The sequence below is a fragment of the Triturus cristatus genome, chromosome 3_2 (genome assembly GCF_964204655.1).
Source record: "Triturus cristatus chromosome 3_2, aTriCri1.1, whole genome shotgun sequence".
Lineage (NCBI taxonomy): Eukaryota > Metazoa > Chordata > Amphibia > Caudata > Salamandridae > Triturus > Triturus cristatus.
In genome coordinates, this window is record NC_140584.1 from 885,532,358 (window position 1) to 885,555,356 (window position 22,999).

At 43.8% G+C, this 22,999-nt stretch overlaps 1 protein-coding gene across 31 annotated transcripts in view; it reads right to left on the reverse strand.

Annotated features, from left to right (window-relative positions):
* The window catches only part of NCOR1 (nuclear receptor corepressor 1), a 1,832,391-nt gene that overhangs the window by 1,794,446 nt on the left and 14,946 nt on the right, over window positions 1–22,999 (reverse strand). For 2 of the 31 annotated variants that reach the window (XM_085649271.1, XM_085649267.1), the window contains exon 2: window positions 22,840–22,900. The exons of the other annotated variants lie outside the window; for them this stretch is intronic. The gene's annotated coding sequence lies outside the window, so the exon portion shown is untranslated. The remainder of the gene's footprint in view (window positions 1–22,839; window positions 22,901–22,999) is intronic. 31 annotated transcript variants of the gene reach the window in all.

The following is a 22,999-nucleotide window of genomic DNA, read 5'->3' on the forward strand; positions in this document are numbered from 1 at the left end:
GAGAGTGATTTTTGTGAAGGGTGAGCCAGTTTTCAGGCCTACTTGAACGGCCTGGTGAGTGCTATCTGCCACTGCAGTAGCAGGTGAAAGGTTCTAGGGGGCAGCACGCACCACCTAGCATAGTGGTGGTGGTGCGGTGAAGGCTCTAGGGGGCAGCAGGGTACGACGCCAATCAAGTGGTGGTGCGGTGAAGGCTCTAGGCGGCAGCAGGGTGCACGCACCACCTAACATAGTGGTGGTGGTGTGGTGCGCTGCCTATCGTTTTGTGGGTCCAAGGACCTTCAATCATGTAGCGCGCGAAAAGCGCTACCAATGACGGCCCAAGACATCATTTTGGCCTGCCCCCGCGCTGTGCTGCTTAAAGTTCAGCAGTGACGCTGCACGCCACCACGCGCTCTCTTCAGTGGAGTCGGGAGTGCAGGGCGATTTGGCTTGCCGTCTAGGAGAGGTGAGTCGCAGTTTTTTCCATTAATTTATGAATATTGTGATGTTGGGGGATATAACGCAGATAGCATAGGAATTGAATGTTCATGAAATTAGATAGAGGTCTGGAACCAGCATCTTAGAGTCTACCCTAAAACAAATACCAGCTATGTGAAGGGCACAGTGGAAACTGATTTTTCTAAAGTTTGGATACCTACGAAGCCCAAAGGCAAGTAGAATATGCATTATGTAAGGATCATCATTGTCTATGGTAAAGACGATGGATACATTGCTGTTGCTCAAATATTACTAAAAATTAAACAAGTTAAACAATCACATGCTTAGATGTAATTGTATAATTATTGATCTATTATTAGTGTCCCAGGCTTCAAAGGTTTATTTTCCGCACAAATCCTTTGTGCCCTTTCCAAACCGCCTTGTAAAAGCATTCTATCTCGGGACACAAACCGAAGAGATACTGTAAATGTGGGGGCACAAATACATTTTAAATCCCTTAATACATTGCTGGTTTAGTGCCATTTAGACACATTTCTAAAATACAGCGTCGTTGTGTGGTATCTTTTAAGCTGTAAAACAAATAATTCAAAAACCTTGTTTTTAAAGTAGATTTCGGTGGCTAAAGCCTACATATGCTTAATTGCATCGGGGTTTGAATAACAATATTTTAGTGCTTATCTTTTACACTTTGTAGAATTTTAAAAATAGTTTTATTTCCAAAGATAGCTGGGCTAAAAACCTGGTATTCGTACATCGGAGCTACAAAGTTATTCACTATTACTTGTTACCATGCTCAATTTGAGTGTTTGTCTTTCATTTAAGCCCACTCGACAACTGCTAGTAAATATTGTCACTTAATGGCTGGAGTAAGGTCCAGCACGATTCTTCTCACCATTTTGCATTATTTCTTTATGGTTCTCTGCTCTGCATTTTTAACTACATAGGGTACTATGGAAGTACAGACACCACAATTTATCTTTCTCTTTCGCGCTGACGAAGTACTTTTAATGAGGGGCCTAGAATTCCTCCCTTACTCAAAGTAAACGCTTTAGCGTTACAGTCATTCTTTAAACACCGGATCTCAATGAATGCGCGCAACATCCTGTGATTCTGGGCAAATCCTTTCATCTCCATCATGTGCCTATCAAAAATGAATGCATCCTCATGTAACGCAACTGGTGCTCGTGTAAAGCGCTCCGATACCTTCGGGTCAAGTTCGCGCTATATAATACTCCGAAAAAAATGTAGGCAGACAATGGTAGGAAGAGGAGCTGTAATCTGCCCTTCCTTCTAAACAAGCATTTGCAATGCAGTAGTTCTCGAATAACTGAAAATTTGAGCTATTGGCGTTGCAAAAAATAATGCTACGGCGCGCCAATAGCTCAAACTCAGTAATGCGAGATCTATTGAATTGCAAATCTTGTATCTCTTGTGAATGACGCTCCCTCATTTTTCCAAATCGATAGCCATTAGCTGGGGCAGATTTGAATGTTGTCATTTATGTAGCTTAGACCCAGCTCACTAAGGCAAATGAAATGTGCGGTGGAAAGAGGGGCAGATAAAAGCTTTAAAAAAGTTACTGAAAAGTCCCCGATGCCCCAATCTACCGCCTCGTATTTAGCGACCGGTACACATTGCATGGAATAGATTTGAAGCATGGGAGCAAATGCTTGGTCCCAGGGGGGCAGGGGCCTAATTGCTGGAGGCGCACCTTTTTTGCAACTTCAAGTGACAGGAAGGTATAATTCATTGCCACTCACTGGCCGTAGCTAATTCTGGGACCTTAAAGAGAGCGGCCTTTCCCTTGAATCTGGACAGGAGAACGGGTTATCTGAAGATACAAAGGAAATTAAAGGAAATTTCTTCCCAGAGCTTATAATAATCCTGCTTATGCAAGTTGCATTAGAACATTGTGTGGTGAATGTACTATGCTGACACTGTTTCTCGTTGCTCAAGTGGGTGTATTTGTGAATATTTGTATGTTTCCCTCACCTTCATTGCTTGATTTTGCTCGCAAGAAAGTGTCACTCATCACCTAGGTGCGCATTGTGCAGATTGTGTGACCGCTAATTACGACACCTCCAGTTTCCCCCCAAAGAGTACATTTAGGCCCAGAGTTAGGCCTTGGGAGGGGGGAGTGAGCTTCACTATCGCAGTTGTTTCTGTAAAAAGATGGCACAATTGAAGGGAACAGCCTCAGCTGCAAGAATCCACAGGGCAGACCCCAATGTCACATTAAAACTAGACTATTGGTTTTGTCAGTGCCTATGCCAGGAGTACTTTTTGGAATGATTAAGGTTGTGTCCAGATCAGAGAGACCTGGTAGCTTTTATTTTTGCTGCATGCTGGTTATTAGGGAGCAGGATTTTCTAATATGTGACAGTAAGTGTGCCTGACCGGAGACGTTTTAACTGCTATGTGCGTGCCTGCCTGGCTTAAGCAGTGTTGTAGCTGGCGTGCTGGTGAGCCCATGTGTCTGTGGTGGGCAAGTTGACCTTGCCTCCTTTTCTTTTGTTAGTCTTGTTGTTGGTGCATTGCTGTGATGCAAGTCCACCTTAATAGTAAGTTTATTTGTGTAGCGGAAATCCTGTCTTGGGAATTCGGAACAACTGGTGTGTCCTAGTAGTCCAGTGCCAAAATGAAAGTTGTCCCATATGAGAGCAAACTGTTAAAATGGCACAAGCGCACCTGCATCACTGAGGAGCAAATGCAGTATTTGTGCAAGTAAATTCGGCAGTCTGAGAGTGAGTTTTGTTATGAGGGCTGGGAAATTTCCATACTACTAACTGAGAGGAGTGAGCTTGCACAAAGCAACTCTATTATGAGTAGCTGCAGATGTTCAGAAATTAGTTTTTAATCGTTTCGCTGACATAAAGGGCTGCAAATGCACAATTTGGCCCCATTATTTTACTGTTATTCTTGCAGAGTGACCCCCGGGTGGTTTGAGCTTGCTCACTTGCATTGCCCACTGGCCAACAAATATACTGTAACCTGCCCCCCTAAACAAGCATAGTCTCGCCTTTGGGACCTTATAAGTATTTATGCAGCACAATATCCTTGGTGCAACAACATCAACTTTTGCATTGGTAAAACACTTATAAGGTCCCAAAGGCGAGACCTATTGCCTACCATCTTAAAATTGTACTGAGAACTTTTGCCTTGCACACCCGTTTCGCATCTATTCATTAAGAAGGGTAGCAATATAAAAAATGTTACTCATTCTCAGTGGGTAAGGGAGCCAGTACTGTTGGTGTGTTTTTTGATGCAAGCGCTAAGACACAAGTTTAAGCTGAGTGGATTTCTTTTCAGTTCGGGCTTTAGTTAAACCGTTAGGCAAGACCTTTTAATTTTACTGAAATTACAGGTATAACCCTGCCCCCATCTGCAATACATATTAGAACCAGCACCTCAAGAGCAGACCGGTTAGTCCCGATAGGGAGTTATTTCAGTTGAAAGCACTGGTTGTGTTGCACATCGTTCAGTACCATTGATTATTATGGCTTAGAGCGCATTCCAAATTGGGGTGCTTTTACAGATCGGATCATGCAGTATTAAGTAATTGGAGCCATGATCTTTGAATTAATTATGGAAAGCAAATGTTAAGCCTAGTAGTTTGTACACAGACTTCATGTTATTTTAAATTAGTTACAGTTATTGTTTTTGATTCTAGCTCAGAGCGGACAGAAGCAGTGCTGGCTATCTAGTGAGGACAAGGCAGACAACAGGCAGAGAGTGCAGCTGCAATGGCAGACATCAGGTTGTGGTTGGGAAAACCCACTGGAGCTAAAACGTCACTGAATAATGCAGGAGAGAGTTCAGCAGTTGGGAAAAGGAAGTCATTAGAAGAAATCCACCAAAAGCAAAGGGAGTATGATCAAACAAAAAGACAGAGTTGTACAACAGAAATGGCTTGAAGATTTCAAGTGGGCAGTGATTGAAGAAAAGGAAAGTAATGGAGATGTCCTAGTCGAGACCAGTTTTAAAAAATCTCAAGTTTTGTATTGTGGAGTTTGCAGGAAATTTCCTCATCTCGCAGATACTAAGTCTTCCCTATATGTTGGTGTGACAGAAAAATTCAAAAGGGAGACAGACGTTGGAATGGCACAACAAGAGCAAATCACATGAAAAATGCATATTACATGAAGCTGCAATTGAAAACCCACAGGAGACCTGCATAGCCAAATCGATCACAAAAATGCATGAAAAAAATATCGGGCACTTAAACATTTTATTTAATACAGCCTATTATCTTGCAAAAGAAGGTGAGGCTTTTATTAAGTTTCCAAAACTCTGCACACTGCAGAAAAAGAACAATCCTTACTGGAATTTCGAAAATTATACGAATGATCATGCATGCCGTAACTTTGTAATAGCAATTTCCGAGACCCTAAAAATGACAATACGATCCCAGATAGAAAATGCTAGGTTCCTCAGTGTTCTGTCAGATGGGCCAACTGACAAAGGAATTCAGGAACAGGAACTGATTTATGTACGATTCGTTTGTGAAGGCACCCTTGTTACCCATCTGTGCAACATTGTCAGCATGAAAAACTCCACTGCATCCGGAGTGAAAAATGCTTTAATAGTTGGCCTGGAAAGCATGGGCATATCTCTGGATATTCTGAGCCAGAAATGCATTGGTCTGAATACAGATGGAGCTGCTGTGAACCTCAGTAGTAAATCTGGTGCTGTGAAGCAGCTACTGGGCGAAGTCTCCAAACATCAAGGATGGGACAATTGCGATCACATTGCAGTTGTGCACTGTGTAGCTCGCAATCTAGAGCTTGCTGTGTGTGATGTTAAAACAAAAAGTTCATACATATCCAAATTTGAAGGAGGTGCTCAAAGGATGTTTCAAACTATATTATTATTCACCTAAGCGGAGAAGGGAACTTAAAGAGATAGCTGATAATCTGGAAGAGCAGTTAAAACATTTTGGTGGCTTGCAGCAAATCAGATGGGTAGCAAGTCAGCACAGGGCAGTAACAGCGCTTAAGACAAACTGGGAATCTACAGTACTTCATCTTGAGCACCTTGCTACTGGTAGTGATGAATATTCAAACAAAGCCAAAGGATTGCTTCATGACATGAACTCAGAGAAGTTTCTTTATTTCTTGCACTTCATGATAGACTTCACAGAGCTGCTTCAGCAAGTGTCTAAGGCATTTCAACAAGAAGACAGTCTTATTTCTGAAGTTGCAAGAAGGATTGAGGTGCTTCAACAGAAGCTAATACAGCTGAAAACAAAGCCAGGAAAAGCACTAACTCAATTTCAATTGCTTTTTAAAGATGGACATTTTCCAGGGGTCCCGTTACTAACACAGGCAAAGCCTGCTAGAAAAGGCAGCTCTAATGAAACTAGTGTCAAGGAAGACACTACTGAGTTAATAGAGAATGCTCTTTCTTTTATAAGTGACAGGTTTCTGAAGCACATCTCAGGCAAGCCGCATTCTTTGTTTAACATTTTTGATTTTACTTTGTGGCCAGACTCTGTTGAAAAGATTAGAGGTTTTGGGGGATCAAGAATTTGAGGACCTTGTTACATGCTACAAAAAGGTACTTACTGATGAAGAAATACAGTCTGCCCCTGGAGAGTGGCTAGATTTTAAACTGTACGTCTTTCGTCGGATGACGTCGCATAAGCCTGTATCCCTCTTCACTCAGCTATTGAAAAAACGCCCAGAAGAAGTTAAACATGTCCTTCCAATTTTAGAAATCATGCTTTCCATCAGTCCAACAACAGCAATATGTGAACGGGGGTTTAGCAGCATGAACCGAAAAAAAAATGAGCTCCGTACGTCCCTTAAAAGTGACACCATGTCTGCTTTAATGCGAATCCAAGTAGATGGGCCGGAGTTAGACACTTTTGATCCAAACCCAGCTGTTTTGCATTGGCTTTCAGCAAATCCAGGAACAAGACATATTATGGGCCACAAACCTCCTTGTCAAAACAAGACTGTTACTGAGTCAGAAGATAGCGACTGAGTTTATTGCTACTCTCTATGTTCAAATCAGCACCATTTTCCTTAAAAAGTTAGTAAATGCTGGTGCGTTGTGTTTTACCATTCACTGTTTGGTGTCTTTCAATGATACTTCTGACAATTTGCCATGGTGGAACAGCTGTTTGTCTACTTTGGAGACACTCACCCCCAGTCACAGACCTGGGTTGAATCCATCATCGTTCTTTAGCTCACTGTTCGCCACCCCAGTTCAGGACTGGCTATATGCAAATCAGTCTTGACCCCTGTGCCTCATGGGAACAGTCCAGCCCGAACTGCCAAGCCAATGGACTCCTGACAAAGGCCCTGGCACTTTTTTTAATACAAATTAAGCACTGCCACAGCTACAGCAATCTAAATGAAACTTTGAGGACTTGGCAGCACAAACTGATTACAAAATGAGCTACATTTTGCCTCAAAGCTGACGGAGCGCTAATGCAAATACAAGTGGACAGCTCGAAAGTTGACACTTTCATCCCGAACAGTAGTGCTTTCGCTGAGAGGAAACACAGGACAATGACAATCACATTGACACAGCCTTCCAGGTCCATGAATATGCAAAACTGTCCCTATATTTGAAAGAACAAGCACTTGATCTCTGGCCATAAATACCGATGGCTCAGTCTGTTTCAACCTCGATTGATACAAGTACATTGGTCCTGTTGCACAAAATTATTTCAAGACAGAATAGCAAGGACAGAAGGCAGCGTTGCATATGAAGAACGCAACCCTTAGCTCAGAGCATCAGCATCTTCACTAACAAGTAAGTGCCTGATATGTTGTCATGGATATTATTTCAGTGACATGTTAAAGTTTATGGGGTATTTTTTGCCATGTATGTTCGCAGAAACGTTCACCACGGCACTTTGATACACACTTCTTAGGGAGGTACTGGGTGATAAATTAATAAAATTTGCTGTTAATTTGGTTGGCCAACGTTTTCTTGGGTTGTTGGCGCTGCAAATGTTTTGAAAAAAATTCATATGCGATGAATTTGTGGGTCGAGTGTATTGATGTTAGGTCGAGTACAAAAGTCTACTCACTCGACCTGCAGGTCAAGTAAGATTTTTTAGATTTGTCGAGCCCTGCACTTAGTCCGCAGTAGTGTATCTTTAAATTTGTTGGTCAGTGTATCTATGGCTTTATGGGTGAATAGTTACCACCAGACCCTTTTTCCCCCTAGTATATTTGGTTCCTGGGCTAGCATAATCTCCTTCATATCTAGTGGAGTTCCAAAATATTGGTGGTAAAGGTTCAACACTTATATGAATGCATGACCACTGGTGGTGGGAGGCGAGAGGGGAAGCAGATAACAAAAAGTTGCATTTATTTATTTTATTTTTATGTTAAAAGTTTTATATAGCGCTAGCTTGACCCGTAGGTATCAGAGCGCTTTACATTCATACTGTAAAGAAAAACAGACGGAAATTGCATTACATAGTAGGCAGGCAGTAAGGAAGCAGAACCAGGGATAAAAATAAATAAAAAATACAGCATGGAAGATAAGGTGGTTAACACAGTCCGGTCACCAACTATCCTTGAATGTCAAGAGAGAGGAGTAAACTCGGATATTGAAGTCTAGGTTAGTTGACGTTGGTCAGGAAAGTATTTGTTAAGGAGATGGATTTTCAGGTTCCTTTTGAAACAGGAGAAGGAGGGGTTGCATCTGAGGACTCTAGGGAGAGCTTTCCACATCCTGGGATCGTTGCCAGGGAACGATCGGTATTGTGTGGTTTTCTTTTTCAGTTTCGGAGGAATAAGGAGTGAGTTGGAGCTTCTCTCTGGTAAGAGCAGGTCACTGCTCTTACCAGTTTGTTGTTCAGGTAGTTAGGGGCCGGAGAGTGAAGGGTTTTGTGTGTGATACAGGCCAGTTTGTAAATACACCTCCCTTCCATGGGAAGCCAGTTGAGGGAGTTGAGAGCTGGAGTGATGTGTTCAAATCATTTTACTCCAGATAAGAGTCGAGCGGCCATGTTCAACACTGCCCTTAGAGGGGCTAGGTGAGCTTTTGGAGTCCCCGTTAGGATGGCGTTCCCGTAGTCTATTTTAGAGAGAACTAGGGATTGGACTACTCTCTTGAGGTCATCATGGGGAAGAAAAGGTTTCAATTTCTTGAGGTGTTTTAGAGAGAATAGAACACTTTTTGCAGAGTTTTTGATGTGGGCCTCCATAGATAAGTCTCTAGGCATCACCCTTGACAAGAACTTAACTGAGTCGGATAGGAAGATGGGGCAGTTTAGGGCGACCAGATTCTTGAGCCACTCTTGGATTGGACGATGGTTGCTTTTTGGAGAGAATAGGATTAGTTATTTTTTATCTGGGTTGAGCTTTAAGTGGTTAGCGTTGAACCAAGATTGGATCTCGGTTAGAGTGGCATTGAGGTGCTGGATGTAACTGGGAGACTTGATTTTGAAATGGATTTGGGTGTCATCAGCGTAAAGGTGGTAATTCACTCCAGCTTTTTTCAAGATGATTGTGAGGGGCTCCATGAAAAGATTGAAGAGGGCCGGGGAGAGGATCGAGTCTTGCGGGACCCCAAGTGTGACTTTTGTTGGCTTCGAGAGACAGGAGTTGATTTTAATTTGTTGCGAGCGGTGTTGAAGGAAGGTGGTGAACCATTTTAGTACTGTACCATTGATGCCGGAGCGCTTCAACAAGGTCTCCAGATGCTGGATGATTTACTGTGTCGAATTCCGCCGATAGGTCAATAAGGATGAGTAGGCAGGCATCACCTTCATCTAAAGCCTTATGAATATCGTCAGAGACGTTGAGCATAGCTGTTTCCGTGCTACAGCCTTTCCTGAATCCTGATTGAAAGGTGTCGAGGAGGTTGAACTCAATGGGTTTGCTGAGTTGGTGGAGAACGCATTTCACCAATATTTTTGCAAGGAATGGGAGGTTGGAGATAGGTCTGAGGTTGTTGAGATCATTAGGGTCGGCCCCTGGTTTTTTGAGAATGGGTGTGATTTGTCAAAGTTGAAGGGAATCTGGGACACAGTCTGAGGTGAGAGAGGCGTTGATTTTTGTCCAGAAAGGAGAAATGGTGTTGTTAAGTTCTTTTATGATTGTGGATGGGATGGGGTCCAGTGTGGGAGGAAGGTTTTAGGTTCGAAATTATACTGAAAACCTCATTTTCCGATATTAGCTCAAAGTCGGACCAATGTGCATTGTTTTTTAGTTGGAGGCAGACCCGATTGTCCTTGGTAAGAACTCTTTCTGAATGATCAGGGGTGGTCAGAGTGGGGCAGGTTAAGAGGGAAGTCGGGTTAGAGGTTTGGATGAAGGATTGATCAATATTCGAGACTATTAGTGAAGAAGGTGGCAATTTCTTCACAACGCTCATTGGTGGCTTTGATTTCTTGCGAGGGAGTGCAGTTAATTTGGCTTTTGACAATGTTGAAGAGTTCTCTCGGTCTGTTTCGCGCCAGATCTAGTTGGCTGCGGAAGAAAGACGCCTTTACACTGAAAATGTGTTTTTTGTATGCTTGCCGAGCAGATCTAAGTTACGCTAGGTGTATAGTCGAGGGGTTTAGTCTCCAAGTCCTTTCCGTTTGTCTGAGTTGACGCCTTTCCTCATTCAGATCCACGTTAAACCAGGGTTTAGATTTGGTTCGCCTCAATTGTTTGAGTTTGAGAGGAGCTACTTGGTCTAGAACCTCTGTCATTTTTGAGTTAAAGTGTGTAGTGAGGTCATCGGCCGTCGATGATGAGGGTTGGAGTTGAAGATGGGCATGAATCCTGGATTCAAGTTCGGATAAAGGGATTGCTTTGATATTTCTGGTCCAGTGTTTAGGTTTGTCATCTTGAATAGATTGGTGGAAGACAAGTGCATCAATCTTGAACAGAATGAGTCAATGGGAGAAATTGCTCTCAGAGAGACCAGATCATTGTTGGTAATGATCGCATCCAGTGTTGCACCTTTGATGCGAGTTGGTTTATTGCAGAGTTGTTCGAGGTTATATATTTCAAGTAGGTTGGATAGTTTCTGGGCAGTGGAGTCTTCTGGGTCGTTCCAGTGGATATTGAGGTCACCCAGGAACACTTCTTTAGTGTCTGTCATGAAGAACCGTGATATTAGGTCTGTTAGTTCTTCAGGGAAAAGGGAACACTCTCCAGGAGGATGGTAGATGTGTGGAATTTGATGGGTGAGGTGCCCTTGGCAGTGAGTTCGACACCCAGGTATTCAAACAATAGGTATTCTGCAGGTTTAAGTTTGGTAATCTGTATTCCTGCCTTATAGATGATGACTAGTCTTCCCCCATTTTGATCAGTATGTCTTGTCTGATGATGGTGTACCCTGGAGGGGTGATAATGTCAAGAATGGGGGTGGAGTGGACATTGAGCCAGGATTCAGTGAGGAAAGCGATGTAAATTTCTTCAGCAAGTAGAGCTTCAGCAAGGTCTGTGGCATGTTGAACTGCTGATCTGCAGTTGAGGAGCATGCAAGCGAGAGGACGGGGAGCCTCGATGATGGGGGGAGTAAGGTGGATAGAGGAATATTGAGCAGGAGGTCTAGGCGAGTGGCCATTTTTAGGGATTCTGTTAGTGCCGATAATAACAGGGATGGGGAAAGGGGCTGACTTCTGGCTCAAAGTGAGGTAAGAGTCATTGATCTAATCAGGTTTCGGCATCGAAAAGGGTTGGCGATCCCGGTTGTGTCGAAGTGCCTGACTCGCTGACGGACAGGAGGGACGAGGGGTGCACTGTGGGGCCATGGGAGCGGTATTGAGTGGGGTGGGAGGAAATCTACCCGGGGAGAGGGAGCACGGCGGCTTGGTCCTGTTGAGAAGATCTTGTTGTAAATAGGAAAATCAGCAGCAAGGGAGTTAATTTTCAGCTCCATTCTGTTGAGTTGCTGTGCTATTGAGCTTAAAAAGTTTAAGGTTTTAGGCAGGGGCCCGAGAATGACTTGGGTCTTTGGAGGGAGAGTGAACAGGGGTCGGAGATTGGACGGAATAAGTGGGATTAGGAGAGGGGAGAGGTTGGACGCGGGGAGCCAGATTAGTAATGCTCCCATTCAAGGAGTTCAAAGGAGGAATAGAGGGTCTACTGTCCAAGTGAGGAGGGAGAGAAATTCTAGGTAGGAAATCAGCGTTCCGGGGAATGTCAATGAGATTACCGGTGGAGGCTGGTTGTGTATGTGGGTGTGCGACGGCGGAGGGGGGGGGGCGTGTAGTGATAATAGGGGGGGGGGGAACGAGTTTATGGGATTGGTGACGACGTTGGCCATGGGGGTTGTCAGTGAGGTAATCGGTGGAGACTGGTTGTGTCTGTGGATGTGGGATATCGGACGGGGAGTGTGCAGTGGTACTGGGGGGGGGGGGGGGGGAAGAGAAGAGAGACCACTGGATTGGAGATGACGGACATGGGGGAAGCAAGGGTCGGGGGAAGCAAGGGTCTGTGTTGGAGGAAGAGGTAGTTTGTGAGGGAGGGTTCAGATTATCAGGGGTTAAGCGGAGAGTGCCTGTGGGGATTTCGGTCGCGGGAGGGCAGAGGTTAGAGTCCGAGCTATCTAGATCGGTCTTGTGGTGTTTGTTAATTGTGAGTTTGTTGTTCCTGGTGTGCTCAGTAGATGTAATAGTTGTGGGGTTTGGCGGCGGAGAATAATGATAGGAGTAGTGTGATTATAGTGAGTGATGGTGGATGTCCATGAGTTGAAGAGAGGATCTTCAGGGCAGGGAGACTGGATCAGTTCCACGTTATTAGTAAGGTTGATGGTGGGTTGGGGAGATCTGGTTTGACGGCTCAGTTGAGTTAACGAGGAAAGAGGTGTGGGGAAGTGGCGGTCAAAAGTGGTGAGGTGTGGGTCAGTGGCCTGTATGTGAATGGTTCCAGTTCTGTAGATGGAGATGGTGAGCTCCCCTTTGAAGGTCGGGGAGATGGTAGTGGAGATTTTTTCACCATAGGGAATGATTACTGACTTGGCAACTTGAAGGTGAAGAGAGAAGGTGGTTTTCCATTTAGCCGGGCGATTTGTGTAGAAAATGAAGTTAGTTTTCGTGTTGCCGTTGGTCGCTGTGTGGTAGTTCTCTACAATGAGCGTTTCCGGGTGTTGTTTTAGAGTACTATGCTTGAACTTCTTTTTTGCATTACTGGTCATTTTGTCTGGGTAGTTATTGGACCAGAAATTGGGTCCGTAGCGCACAAGATTCGAGTTCCGGGTGGGGTAAGGTGGGCGCATGGTTGAACAGTAGAAATTCCGAGATACAATCAGGACTCAGGCCAAAGAAGAAATGCCGAGGCATAGTCCGGAATCAGGCATAAGGCAGGGTGGTAGTTATCATACAATTATATGCAGTATATACACTAAACTTTAAAGTGCCATATTAACTGCAGTGTAAAACATTTATAGCAGTGCATCTCCTAAATCACAAGAGGTCAGGGCCCCACCAACCATGATTTTACAGTATCTGCTGTGCTTTCAGGGGGGTGAGGGTGAGTGCAGGCCCCAGCCCCTCAAGCCTGGGAGAGAACCTCAAGCGAACTCCAGGTCCGCACCTGGACCAAGCCTCATCGGGCACTCCTGCCAGCCGAGCCCTCACCCATCGGCAGTGCCACCTGGGCCACACTCGAAAACAAAGGCCCAGCCTCACCTTGAGCCGCAGTCACCACCATCGATCTAGGGATGCGGCGAAAACCAGTGACCTGCCGGGGCACCTCTCCTGTCCCTTCTTGAAGCGTCCCGGCCACTGGCAGCGAGTCCTCATTCCGATAGGTTCCCCAGCATGGGTCGAAGGTTCCGATATCTGCTCGGGGATCCGATGTACGGGATGCGAGGCCAAACAAGGATTTCAGCTCGCTTGAGCAATCCTCAGCACTCCCTCCTGGAGCTCCTCACTGTCCGGCGGCCATGGTGGATGACATTTACTTTCCCGACCTCATAGCATTACTTGCCTCAGGACACCTGTCACTACCCCTAACCTTTGACACCGAGACGTCTCACCTGTGCCAAGCTGTAAGGTCTCCACGCCCAGGTCGTGAAGGGCACTGCCGGCTTGCCTCCGAAGACCCTGCTGAGAGCGCCTGGGGCCGCAGCTATCCCGCACCGCAACATCTTTAATCGTCGAAGGGTGCTGGAATTGTTCAAATCACAGAGGTACAAGGGCTTCGATGCCTCGTATGGGGTAGTAAGCGCTAAATAAAAATGTAGTCGGTGTGATCGATCTGATGTTATTACAGACTATTAATTATACAGCAAAGCACTCCCACTTTGACCCAAGCATTAACACTGTAACTTATTATGTACACGCAAAATCCTCAGCATACAGCAAAATAAGAAGTGGTGGGCTCCCCCTCGTAAGCATGGGGCCGCCAGTCCAGAGGGTCAAAGAGCACAGGGGTCATCCGGTAGTTTCTCAAGGACTATCCGGGTACTTCACCCACTTGTCCCAAAGTCCAGTCCACAGTGGCAGTGCAGTTCCCAGCTAGCTTGCCCCACCCTGCACTGAACGTAGAGCACTAGCAGAGGGCAAGGTCGTAGATGGGGGCACTTCTATGCGTTCCGCTCTGAGGGGGGGGGGGGGGGGCAAGAAGGGGGAGTCTCTGCTACTTCCACTTTTGTGAACCCACCAGTTGTGCCCCTCTATGGCACCCCTGTCGCCAGCAGCCACTACAGGCACACAAAGTTCTCTCCACGGCCCGCCCACGGGGGCTCACACTTCAGGCCTCCCTGGCATATCTGCAGCCTTCAAATTCAGGTCTCCAAGCCGGGAATCGCCACCAGCTGAACCAGTATTGCACCTAGATACCTCTGTGTAGCGGCAAAGCAGCCCCGTATAGGTCCCCTGCTGCCACTGAGGGAGATTAAGGGGGGGGGGGGGGGCCTTTTCCCTCAGTGCCACCACGCAATCTGCAGCCCTGCGCGTAGAGGTGCGAGTCCAGCTCGCCTTTCGGTAATGCTATGTGGCCTGGGCGCAGCAGGGTCTATCCTCGTGTTCCTGTGCTGCTGTTTCAAGATGGCTTCCACCCTTCCCCAGGAGCCTGATAGCATGGCAGGAGCTCAGTCGCGTACTGTACTCTCCGGTGAAGGAAAGGGTAGCGCCTCCTCAGTGGACTGTGTTCCCAATGTCTCTGTTGCCGGGGGTTCTCTGGCAGTTCGGTCTCTTTATTCTGCAGTTGGTCGTTTCTAGTATGCCTGTGTCCCCCTGTCTCTTCTCCTTCGTGACCTTCATGTCTCAGCAGTTCACGGTTACATATTGCGCTTCGTGGGAGCCTGCGAGTGCTAGGTATTAATTGCGCTTCGGGGCGTTGCTTTACTGTGTCTCGAAACCTATTTGGAGGCCAGATCTTTCCACATAGTGCAATTGGCTGGCGCCTGGTTGTGACGGTGCAGAGCGCCTCACGGAGAATAGTTGCGTCGCTAAGCCCCACTGATATCCCTGGGTCGTCACTGACCTTTGCTTTCGTTAGTATGCCACCGCTTCTGTCCGCCTCTGAGCTCGTCTTCCGGCCCAGGTCTCACTGCTCCCACGCTGCTCGGCAGCGGTCGTGATCCCGGCGGATCAGGATAGTGATGATTACAGAGCCCCGTTTGAATGCCTGGATCATTGCTGCCCCCTACCTTCACGTCAAGGCCACCGCTTCTGGCCGCATCCAGGCTTGCCTTCGGTCACGGACGCACTGCCCCCACTTTTCTCGGCTGCGATCGTACTCGAGACCCCAGCTGCTGTTCGGGTCGTAGGCCTCGTCCCTTCTCTTCTATGCAGGTTTGCCGGAATTCACTTTCCGGGGTTCACGACAAGTTCTCTAAACTTTCCTACAGAGTTTAGTGCCCGTTATATTGGGGTGTTAGGAAAAAGAATGGATGGTTCTAACTAGTTAAGATTTTTTTGTGGATGGTCAGGCTAGCTCGAATCCTCCGAAGGTCAATGGACAAATCTATAGCTATGGGACATAGTGACACATGGTGGCGGCCATCTGGAAAGTATAGAAAATAATGTTTCCTATACTTTGTGGCATACCAAGTTTGCCAGTCAGATACTTGCAGGCCCTTTGCTTCTCTGGTATGTACTGAACTAAAAAGTATCAGTATTGGTGGTAGATCACAAAGGTCCATCACATTGGATTATCGCAATATAATGTGTGGAAGACAGAACTAAGCACCCCGTGAATGGATAACAGTCTGGAGAGAGTTTCCGTATGAGCTGACAGGTGTCATAGGATGTTTCCAGAGGAGCAAGCTTCTTACCCAAGAGAAGTCTGCTTCTGCTAGTGGTACTTGGAAGGAGGCTCTGGTTTCCTGTTTACACCATGCTGTGCTCATGGTATTGTTAAAATGTGCAACAAATAGAAACATAAGATATACACGGTTGAATATCTGGAGGAGTAACATTTGTTTGGGAGACTGAGTTAGGTGGCAGCAAGTCTCTAGCTGCAAAAAAACCAAGAAACTTTTTTGGTCCAAGTCACAACCAAATCCAGTTCTGCCTAGATGCTACTTCCCAAGGATGTAGCAACAAAATGTTGGTTTAAAATTGCCCCTTGAATTCTTTTGGTACTGTTATCATAATTCATTCCTGCCACATGCTCTTAGGGATCCTAAAATGTTCTACATAACTCCCTTTACTCTGTAATCCAAGGACAAGGATTTTTTTCTGCATCACATAGGAGGGGATGCATACTGACTCGTAGTAGGCGCAGATGACTGAGATGGGGTATGTATTGCCTAGAATAGATTTATTTGTTCCCTACTCCAAAGTTAATAACATTACATTTGGATTTTCCAACTAGCATCTATGTTTTTTCTGGATGCAATATTTATATCAACAGACACCGATCTTCAGTCCATATGCAGGGGGACAAAACTGAACATACTTTCTGCTGTAGACTACCTACACTGTCAAACTGAGTATATGTTGAATGCAGTGGTTACTTAATTGATATTATAGATAAGCAGACACCCCAGACCTTTGCTGTTGGGAAATCACGCTTCGTGTGTAGAGTTTAACCCTTCCACTGCTGGGGTGTTAGCACACCTTGTACCATAGCATTTTTCCACGAAGGAAAATTAAAATATTAGCATCAGGTTGCTCACACGTGTACCACTTTGGTCTCTTTCTGTGTCCGTATAACCTGGTACCACCCCCAACCCCCCCCCCCCCCCCCCCCCCCCAATATTAAGGGCTATTTATTGGTGCAAACCCTGCATCAAAATCACATTGAAGCTTAAGACAAAATGAAAGGTGTCGGGATATATTTTCATGAATGAATTTGCTCAATATTTTGTTGCATTTCTCAGGAAAAACATTTACGAAAACCAACCAAGGAACACAGTCCTGAATATCTGGACTCTAGCAATACCAATATGTGTAGGTGGTTTCCTAAGGAATATAATCTGTGTATTAAATTACGTAATAGTGCAGATCACAAAGCTGTGGAAGACTTCCCATTTATGGTACACTGTCCATTTGCTGACAGATATCCACCTCAGGACTATGTAGATTTAAGTAATCAGTTTGGCCAAGCCAAATTCCCACTCTCCCCACACCTCTTAACTGTCATTCCTCGACATTTAGCTGAACATGAAGCTGGTTTAAGGCACCCGTTTGATCACATACCCCCCCCCCCTTGATTATATGTAAACATACAAAGACTATATATATTAACATAAGCACATCCTACGATCTCTATTGCCGTGCGCCAGACCTCCCGTATCCTGATTAGTGACTGCAAGATAATACTTCAAGATATTTAGCATTTTTCCCCAAATGTTTCCTGCAGACCTCCTCGCAGATTAAAACATGCTTCCCATGGCTTGACACAAATCTGTAGTCCACTAGATCTTCTATAAGTAGCATTATTAGGCATGTCTGGGTTTTCCATGATTTGAGCAGGGATGCACACACTAGGAACCAAGGATTCTTTATGAGGAGGTATCTATTCGCGTGGTGAGGGAAATGTCTCAAATATTTAGGTCAAGTGTCAGATGCTGCCCAAATGAATCTACAAATCACAGACATTTCTGAAAACTAGTGATACAGGGGAGTTCATGGTAATGTGGCTTACATGAATCACAATATGCTTCAATACAGAGAATCCCCTTTGCGAAGTACAACCAAAAACACTATATATATATATATATATATATATATACACACATATACATATACATACACACACACACTTTTTAATTAATTAATTACAAGGTTTCCAGTGTATTCCTTCGAAGATTGCCAAGAAAACAGGAGTGGCACACAAGGAGACTGCACAATAGTTTATTGTGCACCAAGATGACGCGTTTCGGCGTTAACCGTTAGAGTAATTTGTGTACACAAATTCCCTTAGAAATATAGATTCCAGTTCATAGAAAGGGAAAACATACTTCCGTTCCCTCTTAATTCATTATAAAACTTTGACGAAATGTTGCCAAAGCCAAGTTAAAATGTCCACATAAAAGCATGTAGTTCGATACATTTTTCAGTTCCCATATCTGATAAAATCAATGAATTAGAAAAATATAGGCAAAGATTTCACAATGGCAATTATCAACATAAATGTTTGTCATTGTCACTGCCAACAATAAAGTTGATTCAAAACATTGCTTTATCTACAATGTAAAACAATTCACTAATCAAATTCTATACATGGTTTCTATACTTTCTCCGAGCATAAACAACTACATTGATATGCGGGAATAAGGCGGCTTTTGATCACTGGTGCTACCGACGTTATGTTGCTACAGGATAAACAAATTGTGGTATAGGATTTACCGCTGCAAGGTTACTACTCCTGATACAAAGAGGATAAATATTTTCACAATCAATACGTGATATCACCGCATGCTCCCTCTATGCAGTATGACTATATAATCCTGTGCTTCAAATACTTCAATTTTTTCTTTTTAAACTTTGTTCTGCACTTTGGTGTACTATTAAACACATGTGAAAACTACCTCTGCTGTGGTGCCGTGAATTCTTGCTGAATGTTACAGAGCGCTCACGGGGTAGACAGACTCAGTCCCGCCGAAAGTGCCAAACTCAGGACAGATCTGTGAATTAGTGAGGACAGATCTCACTTACGGATGGTTAGTTACTTAACAGACAACGTGGGTGTTATTTTCATGATGTGGTAAAGTGTAATTGGAAGGAAAATGTGAGCGGCAGGACTGTGTAAATGGAGCCACTTGAAGAAAACAGGTCATTCATTGACAGTTCCTGTATATTCCCTTGTACATAAAGGAGAAATGGATTATAGGGGCATTTAACTCTTTACAAACATTTTGAGGGGGGATACAGGCGCTGCCAATTAGGATACAACTAAGTAACATTATACAAATATGGCGTAAAAAGGCAACAACATCCAGTGACCGGTGGCTGCAATCCTTTTTCGATGAAAAGAATGTGAAACTATCCAATGGGAGTAAAGATTGCGCCATTTATTAGAACGCGACCTGTGTGTAGCATTTTTTTTTTTAAAGCATGAAGAAAGGCTTCACTGTCGAAACATGTCTGCTACAACAGACGAAATCATCTATGGCTACCCTGCGAGTGTTCCATAACTTTTTGGAAAATGCACTTTACATGAGACCCACCCTCACTACTTCACAGATGCGCTCGTCCCGAGTTCGGCACAGTAGGCGGGACCAAGTCTATATCTTAAAATACTTTTTCAAGCTCCTATATAGAAAACCCTACAACACTAGCAACACTCTAAACTTGCTCACCTCAAATGTCTGTTTTTTCTAGCAACGTTTTTAACTTTAGGATTAGCACAGTGCCATCCAAGTTGAGCTAGAAAGTGACAAATGCCTACAGACTTTGCAGTATAAATAGCAAAAGATGTTTTCCCTCTCTAGCTCGGAGTGGATGACAGTGCTAATCCTATGCTTAAAAAAGGTTGACAGACAATCACTGGTATTGTGGGGTGCTCTACATAGGAGCTGCTCTTCACCTAAACTTGGAAACTACCCAGAGTTCTCTGCTTCCTTTTTTGCATACATTAAGTAGCTTTCCCTTGTTCTGTGACAAATGAAAGTAAATGGCAAAAGCGCAACCATGCAATGTTCCCAAAGAACTTTCAATAAAAACCTATTCCATAAGTGTGGGTGGCCAATTGCATGGAACAGAAATAGGCCACAGTTGTGGCCATGTAAAAACAACATTGACACTAAATTAACATGAAGTGGTCCAATGTTTTATCAGTAACGATAGGCCCAACTACATGTGATATACTGTTTATTATTAGAAGTGTGGGAGAAAGTTGTCATGAGTTTTGCTGCTCCTACATATCCAGAACTTTCCATCACAAAAAACACCAGGAATAAGCATGTATTTACATTCACTGTGCTGATGAAACTTTGTTTACTCTGTACCAATGACCTATATCTGGTTAATGATTGTCTTTTTAGGAAATGAGCATCGGCACCTGTGATAAAGATGTCCAGGTGCTACGTTTATAGTAAAGCAGTTTTCAATACTGTAACTTTCTTTTTTTTTTTTTTTTTTTAAAAAACTGTCTGCTTCATGTATTGGTTTAGAGTACAGTACAAGAGTAGGTGGAAATACATTTGACACAATAAACACGCTATTTGCACCAAGAACTTGCAAATAGCATGTTTTGTTTACCGAAGGCCAAAGGTCCGCTAGAGAACCTCTTTGATTTTTCTAGGCTCAAACTTACTGGCAACATTAACGCCGATTACATCCCTGGCATAAGCACATTTTAAAAATAAAAAACGAGACCAAAAACTAAAAATTGTATCCATGGACTGGTCTCCATGACATATGACAACTCTAGAGGACAGTTTAATTGTCGCTAGAGAGCACTTCCTCCTAAAAACACACACAACTATATAGTGCTTTAAATGTATTACAAATACTTGAAGTGAAAAATACCGCAAGTGGGCAAAACAATTTCAAGTGATACCAAAAACAAGAAGGAAAGAGTTTTGCGTCTGTCTTTTCATAGAAAGAAAAAAACTCAGTATATAAATGTAAAATAGGTTGTAAGCAAGTCAGCCAAAACATCTAATGGATTGGGAGCAGATGGAAGCGTACAGATCGCCCAATAGTTTCACTTACTTTTTAAAAACACAAAAACTTGATATACACGGTTATTTTATATTCTCTTACATTGGTGTGTTTAACATTTCAAAAGCGTTAATGATTTTCAGATTTCTCTTTAAAAAACAAAAAGCTAAATACCATGGATAATGACAGTTTTTAAAAAAGACACTTGTAAGTGTTACACTCGTAAGCAGAGGAACGTTCTGCCCCCCCCCCCCCGCACTCCCAACCATCTCAGTTAGAAAACCACATATCAAGTTGATTCTTAATTCGTACATGCTTGTACTGTTCATTTTTTTTAATGTGCATGTTAAACTTTACAAGGTTAAAAGGTTTTTTTACCAATCCATTTTAAGCATAACCGTACCATAGGATCAGAAAGACTTATCCGTCTGTTTGATCATTCATGTATCTACAGAAACAACTGTGCCAAAAATAAATTTCAATGTATCACTCCCTTTCAATGTTCACATATTAAAACTGTACAGGAAACTATCGAATCTGCACCTCACAGCGACTTCCAAGCTTAGCATGAAATACTCCTCAGCCATTTTGGGCTGGGCATTCATTTACACAATTCCCTGAAAGACACTGCCTAAAACAATTAAATGCAGTCTGTTTTGTATGAAACCCTGCCATAGAAAACAGGTTCTTTATTTTAACCACATGGTCCGCTTTTGAGGGAAAAAGACTCTCAACCAAACTATAGATGTATAATTTGAACTATAGATTTCTAGATTAGGCTTTACATTTGTATTACTTCAGAAGACTTTTTTATTTTTTATTTTATTCTGGCTAGTGTCGGTCCAGAAAAAAAAATAATAATGAACAGGGTATTCCAAGCAAAGTTACAACAGACCACAAAAACGACTGGAATATCATCATCAACTAAAACTCTTCCACAAGATCTTACCTTGAATAAAAACCAATACAAGGTGGCTTCGGAGTCAACATTTGTAGATGACAGAATGTAGAGAAACATTAAAACAATATCTGGCCTTTTTGGTTATCACAGTAATTCTGAAAAACAACAATCCAGGGTGGGAGAAAAGAAGTTTGAATGTGATTTGTGGAGAATTACTGTAATTGTAATGACAGGGTAACTGCATCTCAGGATATTCTTCTAGAGCATGGGTACTCACAAACATTGTCCTGAGGTCCGAAAAGTTTGATTTTTGGTGTGACCAAGGGCCACACTGATGCCAGCAGGAGGGAGGGGGTGCATAATGTGGGTGAAGGGGAAGCACAACATGTACATCTAGTGGCTGAACTGAAGTGCACAATATGAAACCAGAAAACCTGGGATGAATCCCGGCTTCCCAAAATGGTGTGATCCTGGTCAATTGTTTCATTTCAATTTCCCTCATTATCACATATAAAAGAGGACCTCGAAACACATGACTTCAGGATGCGCACTATACAAAACCTTCTCCTTCTGTTTGGCTTTAATCACTAATGGCATTGTTATCTGTCATGGTGGGTAGCATGAACACTATGTAGTATCTTACACCTGTCTCTTTTCACACCTTTCCTGCTGGTGGGTGTGTCTGGAGTAGTTCTTGGGTATCTCTTTCTATTCGCTTTCTCGTTTTTCTATGGAGAAGGTGAGAAGAGTATGAGCAGTCGAAAACCTCACTGTCGAGAAGACGTCACAAGGGATCCAGGAAACACTGCACTGGATGCCAGAAGGTAGGACCGCACGCGCAGCGGCTTAAATAAAGCATCTTTTGAAAAGGTGCACGCGAGACTAGAACGCCCCGTGCATGGCACGTCTCAAAATATTGAAACAGGCAGTTGAACTGCCAAAGGTGGAGGGTATAGCTGGGCCCCAAATTAAAAGAAACAGACTCACCGCAGAGGTGTCTTGGTTGGTTGGGAGACGCCGATCACACTCGACAACAGTAAAAACTGGTTGAAGTCTGATAGAGTGTCGAGAAATTGAGGAAAACCCACCTGCTGTTGAAAACAAACTATTGCCCATGCCGCTCCAGAACTGCACTTAACTCCTGACTACACTTGTTCCCGACAAAAGACGGCACATCCAGAATGTCGTTAAATGCCATAATGGTTTTCAAGTGTAACACCGGCCACACATTGAACAGTCAAGTTGGGCAGAAATATTTGACATTGTGTAGCACACACTTTCCCCAGTAAAGGAGCTGTTCCCGCTGACATCTTATGAAAGAAAAACGGTTTGATTAGCAGGAAATCTTGAGTGCAACAGCATCCAGATACACAATTGATGACTGGACAGTAAGGTGCTAGGGAAAATTTCCCCAGAAGTAGCAGAGACTGGGAGGCAAGTTCAGTAGGTGTACAAAAGCACATAGGAACAGGCTACTCTCGCTGAATGCGTGAAAGGCGTTTAGGAAAAGCATTGAATAGAACACCTTTACCTTGCATCTTGAGATACTGTATGTGCAGCAGGAACAGTACCAGCAGGGCAGGCAGCAGCAACTGGAAGGCAGAAAAAACAGGAACTAGATTTGATTGAAATTGATATGTGCAGAGCTTGAATACCTTCGTTGTTGAGATGTTGCTGTTGTAGAGTTGAGT